We start from the raw sequence: 6,000 nt of genomic DNA, 5'->3' as shown, positions 1-6,000 counted from the left end.
AGGCACCATTTTCAACTGGTGCGATGCTGTGTTGGCCAATATGAAGGGCCAACTGACTAGGGAAAAGAACGGACAATTGAAGACCTTTGGATATGGGCCTTTAGTTGTGAGCTTTGCCCTAGAGAGAGTTCCAATGCTGATCCCCCAGCATCTTACTGTTCCAGTTGGGCCTCCTCGGGAGCCTAAGTTGACGCGGTGGGTTTCGGTAATGGCCCGGCATCCTGATGAGGGAGCGGGAGTTTTCCGATTTCCTGCGGGTTACTTTCACTGGTTGGAGAGCCAGGTCTTTGCAATTCAGGATTTTCCTTATGCCGGAGTAGATTTTCGCAATGATCCGGACATGGTTCTTCCACAGGGAGAACAATGGGACGACAGAGGTACTTCATTTTTCACAAGTTTTTAAATTATCTATTTTTTTTTGTTTTGTTTTTTATATATCGTCTCAAAACTGACAGTGACAAATTTTCAAAATGCAGATGTAGGCCCACGGCGTCCGGCCAATCTCCGGGCTTTTGAGAGAAGAGTACCAGTTGCACCAGCACCAGCCCCACAGGATGCGGCCGCAGAGACCTTAGCCGAGCTGGAACAGGACCTAGAGCGTCTCACGGCGGACATACCAGAGACGACTATAGACGATATTCCTATCCGACTTTAGCGCTATGTGGTCGCAGTCCCAGGACCTTTCAGGAGGTTCCTGTGTAGGGTAGCGCGGGCAGTGGTCTCATATAGAGAGCACCACCAGTGATTGGCTAGTCACTTTTGTAGACACATGTGACATTTTTAGTTTTTTGTACTTATCATTTTTGTCGATCATAAGGTGTTTTTCAACCTATGATCGAAGACGATGTATATTTTTTGACACACTCCTATCTATATATATCATTATTACTGGCTTATTTTGTTAAACATGTCTGATGAAATGTTTATAAATTTACATTTATGATTGTTACAAATGTCTATTTAACATTCGAGACGCCATTGCATCTGCTAATGTATTGAAAGACCTTGGAATATGCTGATATTCAATGTAATCAAATTCACGTTCCAAGAGACGCACCCTCAAAAAAAATCTTAATAACACTAGATTTCTAATGGCATAGACTCTATTAAGCTGTAGTACAACGAGTTCAGAATCTAACCTCACTATCAAACTCCGAATCCCAAATGAAATAGATTCAGATAATAATTCAATCACTGCACTGTATTCTGCAATGTTGTTTGTTGTTTGACCGAGGCTCACCCCATGCATAGAAACTAACTCGTCAGAGGGCGAATAGATAACCCAAGCTGCGGAAGAGATATTCCGTGTACTACAACAAGCACCATCAGTAAATCCAATGTACGTTTGGAGAGGCGTCGACATCTGCAATATCAAGAGTAAAACCAAGATAAGCCAGAATAACGACGAAAAACACACTCTCTAAGCTAAGCACGCTGTCTAAACTAACAAAACACACCAGCTAGAAAGAAAAATTAACCTAACTAACCTAACTGAATCTCCATACCCACCATTTAAGCATAATACCTCTTTAGGTAAAGTCCATTTCTGGGCTTACCCAAAGAGTCCCCATCAAAATCTACCAGCTCTACCAGCTCATAGGCCCCTTTTGCTAGATTTCGCTTGACAATGTAGGGCCCATGCCACATGGGAACGAATTTTCCAGCACCTAATTTATCGTTAGCTTGATCATATAATAGCACTAGGTCTCCTTCCGAAAAATTACGAGGGGTCACGTTACGATCATACTGAGCTTTCATCCTTTTTGCGTGAGTCTCGATTGCCAAAGCAGCATCACGTCGAGTCTCATCTAATTTAGCTAAGTATAACAGATGCTTCTCCTCTTCGGAAGTAGCTGGGAGTAATTCGATAGCCATTTGAAGTGATGGGATTTCGCATTCAATGGGTAACACTGCTTCCAAACCATAAACTAGTTGAAAAGGAGTGAACCCTATTGATGTTTTCACTGAGGTTCGGTATGCCCAAAGCGCTGAAAATAACATGTTGTGCCAATTCGACCGATGAATGCCATTGATTCGTCGGATCATGATAACTAGAACTTTGTTGATGGACTCAACCAAACCGTTTGCTTGGGGATAATAAGGAGTAGAACTATCATGACGCAAACCAAGCTGGCTTGTAAGTTCTGTCATCATAATGTTTCGAAAATGGCGCCCATGGTCAGTGATTATCACTTGTGGGACACCAAACCTAGCAATAATATGATTGAATACGAAAATCGCAGCTGTCTTGCCATCTGCCTCGAATGTAGGCATCGCCTCGGCCCACTTAATAAAATAATCAACCGCAAGGATGATATACGCATGCCCCCCGGCCGAGTGAGGGTTACATGTAATAAAATCGATACCCCATTTAGCAAAACGACCAACGGCAATTATAGGGTGGAGAGGAGCAGGTGGTGCGCGCATCTTGTGATCAAACACTTGACAGTTGTGGCATTTTCGGACCGCAATGATACAATCTTTAAACATGGATGGCCAGAAATAGCCAGCACGCAACACCTTCTGAGTTGTGGCATACCCAAACATATGACCGCCACATGCTCCAGAATGACAGTCATTCAGAACCCTTTCTGCCTCTTCATGAGTTAAGCAATGACGAAAAACCAAGTCCGCCCCACGACGATAAAGAGTATCTCCAATAATTTTGTAATGTTGGGACTGGAATCGAATTTTCCGACGTTTTGACTTTGAAGCTTCGGGCCGAAAGGATTGGGTTTGGAGATAGACGATTATATCCCCATACCATGGATCGAAAGTACTGATGAGAAACAGAGATTCATCCGCAATGGGTTCTTCTGCCACAGTTTCCGTGTCAGCACGCGGGAAGTCACACATCAATTCCGCAAAAACTAAAGATTTCTTAGACTTAGATTTTTCAAACTCCAAGTCAAACTCTTGCAAGATAACAATCCATTTAGAGTACTTGCCCCCTAGCAATTGTTTAGTCAAAATATAAATCATAGGGTTGCAATCCGAAATGACTGTAGTTTTACGGAGAAGAATGTAATGACGAAAACGTTGGACAGCTTGAACGGCTGCCAGGGCCAATTTCTCCACATGCGAATATTTTAGCTCAGTGGGATTTAACGTCCTACTAAGATAATATATCACATGTTCCGTTCCGAATTTGTCTTCCTGAACTAAGACCATTCCAATGGTGGAGTGGGAGGCGGCGAGATACAAAAAGTAGTCCTGGTTGTAGTTGGGAGGATGCAGCAACGGTGCATGGGTCAATGCGTGCTTAAGTGCATCAAAAGATTTCTGAGCTATCTCATCCCAAGAGAATTGAGCGTTTTGTTTCAACAACCGGGTGAAACCCTTTGTAACCTCGGCGTAGTTAGGAATGAATCGACGTAAAAAGTTTGCTTTCCCCTGCAAACTTTGGAGTTGGCGCAAACTCGAAGGAGGAGGCAATTTGATGATAGCTTCGACCTTCGAGGGATCGACGCGGATGCCGGCTTTTGAAACGACAAATCCTAGCAATCGTCCCACTTCTATGCAGAAGACACATTTGTGTGGGTTCAACCGAATTCGATAATGCCGACACCTCATAAAAATAACGCGTAAGTGAACAAGGTGATCAGCTCGATGTAAAGAATGAGCAGGCAAATCATCGAGATACGGTTGCACAATGTGCTTGATGTCGTGAAACGCGTAAGACATTGCCCGTTGGAAAGTGGCTCCGGCGTTCTTAAGTCCAAAAGGTAATTTGCAGTAAGCAAATGTCCCCCAGGGACAAATGAAAGCCGTTTTTGGTTGATCGGCAGGTAGAATATTGATTTGGTTGTAACCGGAAAAACCGTCCATAAAGGAAAATATTTCACTGCCGGCACAATCATCAATTATTTGATCGATATAGGGCGTAGGATAGTTGTCTTTTGGACAAGCACGATTTATATCCCTATAGTCGATGCATATTCTTATTGTTCCTTGTTTCTTGTTAACCGGAACAATATTCGATACCCAATCCATTAACGGGATCGGATAAATGAAACCTGCTTTCAACAGCTTCTCGACTTCTTCTTTAATCGCAGCCGCTTTCCTAGGGTGTATCTGACGCAGACGTTGCCGAACGGGTTTAGCATCCGGGTAAGTCTTGATCTCATGAACAACAATGGAGGGATCAATTCCTGGCATTTCCTCATAGGACCAGGCAAACACGTCGCGGAATTCTTGAAATAGGACCTTGTATGTTTGAATTTCGTCATCTGTACACGAGGCACCTATATGAATGTTCTCAATAATTCTGGTTTTGACTGAAATGTCAATGGCAATAGTTTGGGAAATGTTTCCCAAATTCAACTCTGAATCAGGATGTTTCATGGGATTCTGAGCGTCCTTGACATATTCAACTGTAAAAATTGATGAAAAATCATTTTCAAAGTCATCACCCTCAGGTAAAAATGAAGATCTATGATAAAGATCTTCCCATGGTAGATCGTCTACACTTAGGATTTCACGAAGTTGTTCATCAGATGACACAACTTCAGGAAATGTTATCCGTTCTGAGGTTGATGTGAAAAGTGATTCCTCACGGACCACATTCATTTGGTCGATTTGGGTTGAACGCGAGTCGGTAAAAGACTGCACGGCTTCATAAGCAATTTCATATGGACTCAAAGGCATGGCATCACCGAATGAGTCTATCTCAGATTCAGATGGGACAATCCAAGGATCATCGTAAATAATAGTGTCTGAAGTAATCATATGAATGAAAGCAAATGAAGGGTCTGCGTTGATTGGAGGGAAAGGAAAAGTTCCCAGTAAACCAGAATCTTTAACTAATCCTACACCAACATCCTTGTAAGGGATAGTCGTTTTACCGACATGCTGGATACTCTCTGAAGAGGCTGGGTCGGATGAAAAGTAAGCCAGCTGGTCTATTGTCACGATCTTACCATTGTGTGGAAACTTTATAACTTTGAAGACCGATGACACGACCGATGTCATAGCGTAAGACCAATTGCGACCCAAAAGAAGGTTGTAGTCTAGAGGGGCATCAACCACCTCCACATCCAGACTAACGGTTTTTCCTTCAACCCCTATAGGCAAATCCTGTAGAATGCCAAACGGATGGAACCCATGGCCATCAAAGGCCTTAAGAATCGTCGGGGATTGGTTCAGTGAAGGAGAACCAAGCGATCGTCAACACTGAATCGACATAATACACGTAGAAGCTCCTTCATCAATTACAGTCCGATGAATAGGCCTGTTTTTGACTATCATTGGAATCTGGAAAGCCATCTGATGAGGGAGACGCGGTGTACTATTTTCTAGATCAAAGATTATCAGATTCGGGTCCTGAATATCAACAGCTCCTATAGCCGACAAGAGTAATTTTCGTTGTGCTGGGCATGATTGCAGCACTTCCAAAGTCGACATTGCTGAGGGTGAAACAGCTAAATCCTCAACAATGTTATAATTCTGAGCTGCTCTCGCATGTGGATTGAAAGCAGACTTTCGAAGTATACCCTTGGCGGGCGGTTTGATTACCAAGTCCGGGTTAGGTTTCTCGATCTGTAGTGGATCGGAACCGGGAGCTGAGGTTGATGGATTAGAATGAGAAGATTCTGCTTCTTTGCCATCAACAGGACTCTTACTACCATAATCTTGTGATCGAGTCGCAATCTGTACATGAGACATCATCAATATGGGTTCTTCACTGGCACTCGAGGAAGAACCTATCATTTTACTCTCCTGCTTTGGAAATAGATCTTTCAAAACAACAGGAGTTGGGGAACCTTTAACGATTTTCACAACCTCTGCCCGATGAGGGCAATCTCTTGTGAAATGATCTTCTTCACAAATTAAATAAGGATAGCGAGGTTTGCGCTTTTCGTCGTTAGATTCCGACTTCTCTTTTTTCTCCTTTGGAGCCTTGTCTACTTTATCCTTCTTCTTGCCTTTCTTCTTACCACCGTTTTTTGATTTAGCCGTAGATGACTCTACAGCGTGAATGTCGGCGGTAATTTCAGGAGA

Source organism: Pinus tabuliformis, chromosome 9 (genome assembly GCF_031772625.1).
Source record: "Pinus tabuliformis cultivar Carrire ecotype Pingquan chromosome 9, CPIR1, whole genome shotgun sequence".
In the NCBI taxonomy this organism is placed as follows: domain Eukaryota; kingdom Viridiplantae; phylum Streptophyta; class Pinopsida; order Pinales; family Pinaceae; genus Pinus; species Pinus tabuliformis.
Note: the sequence above shows the minus strand (reverse complement) of the source record.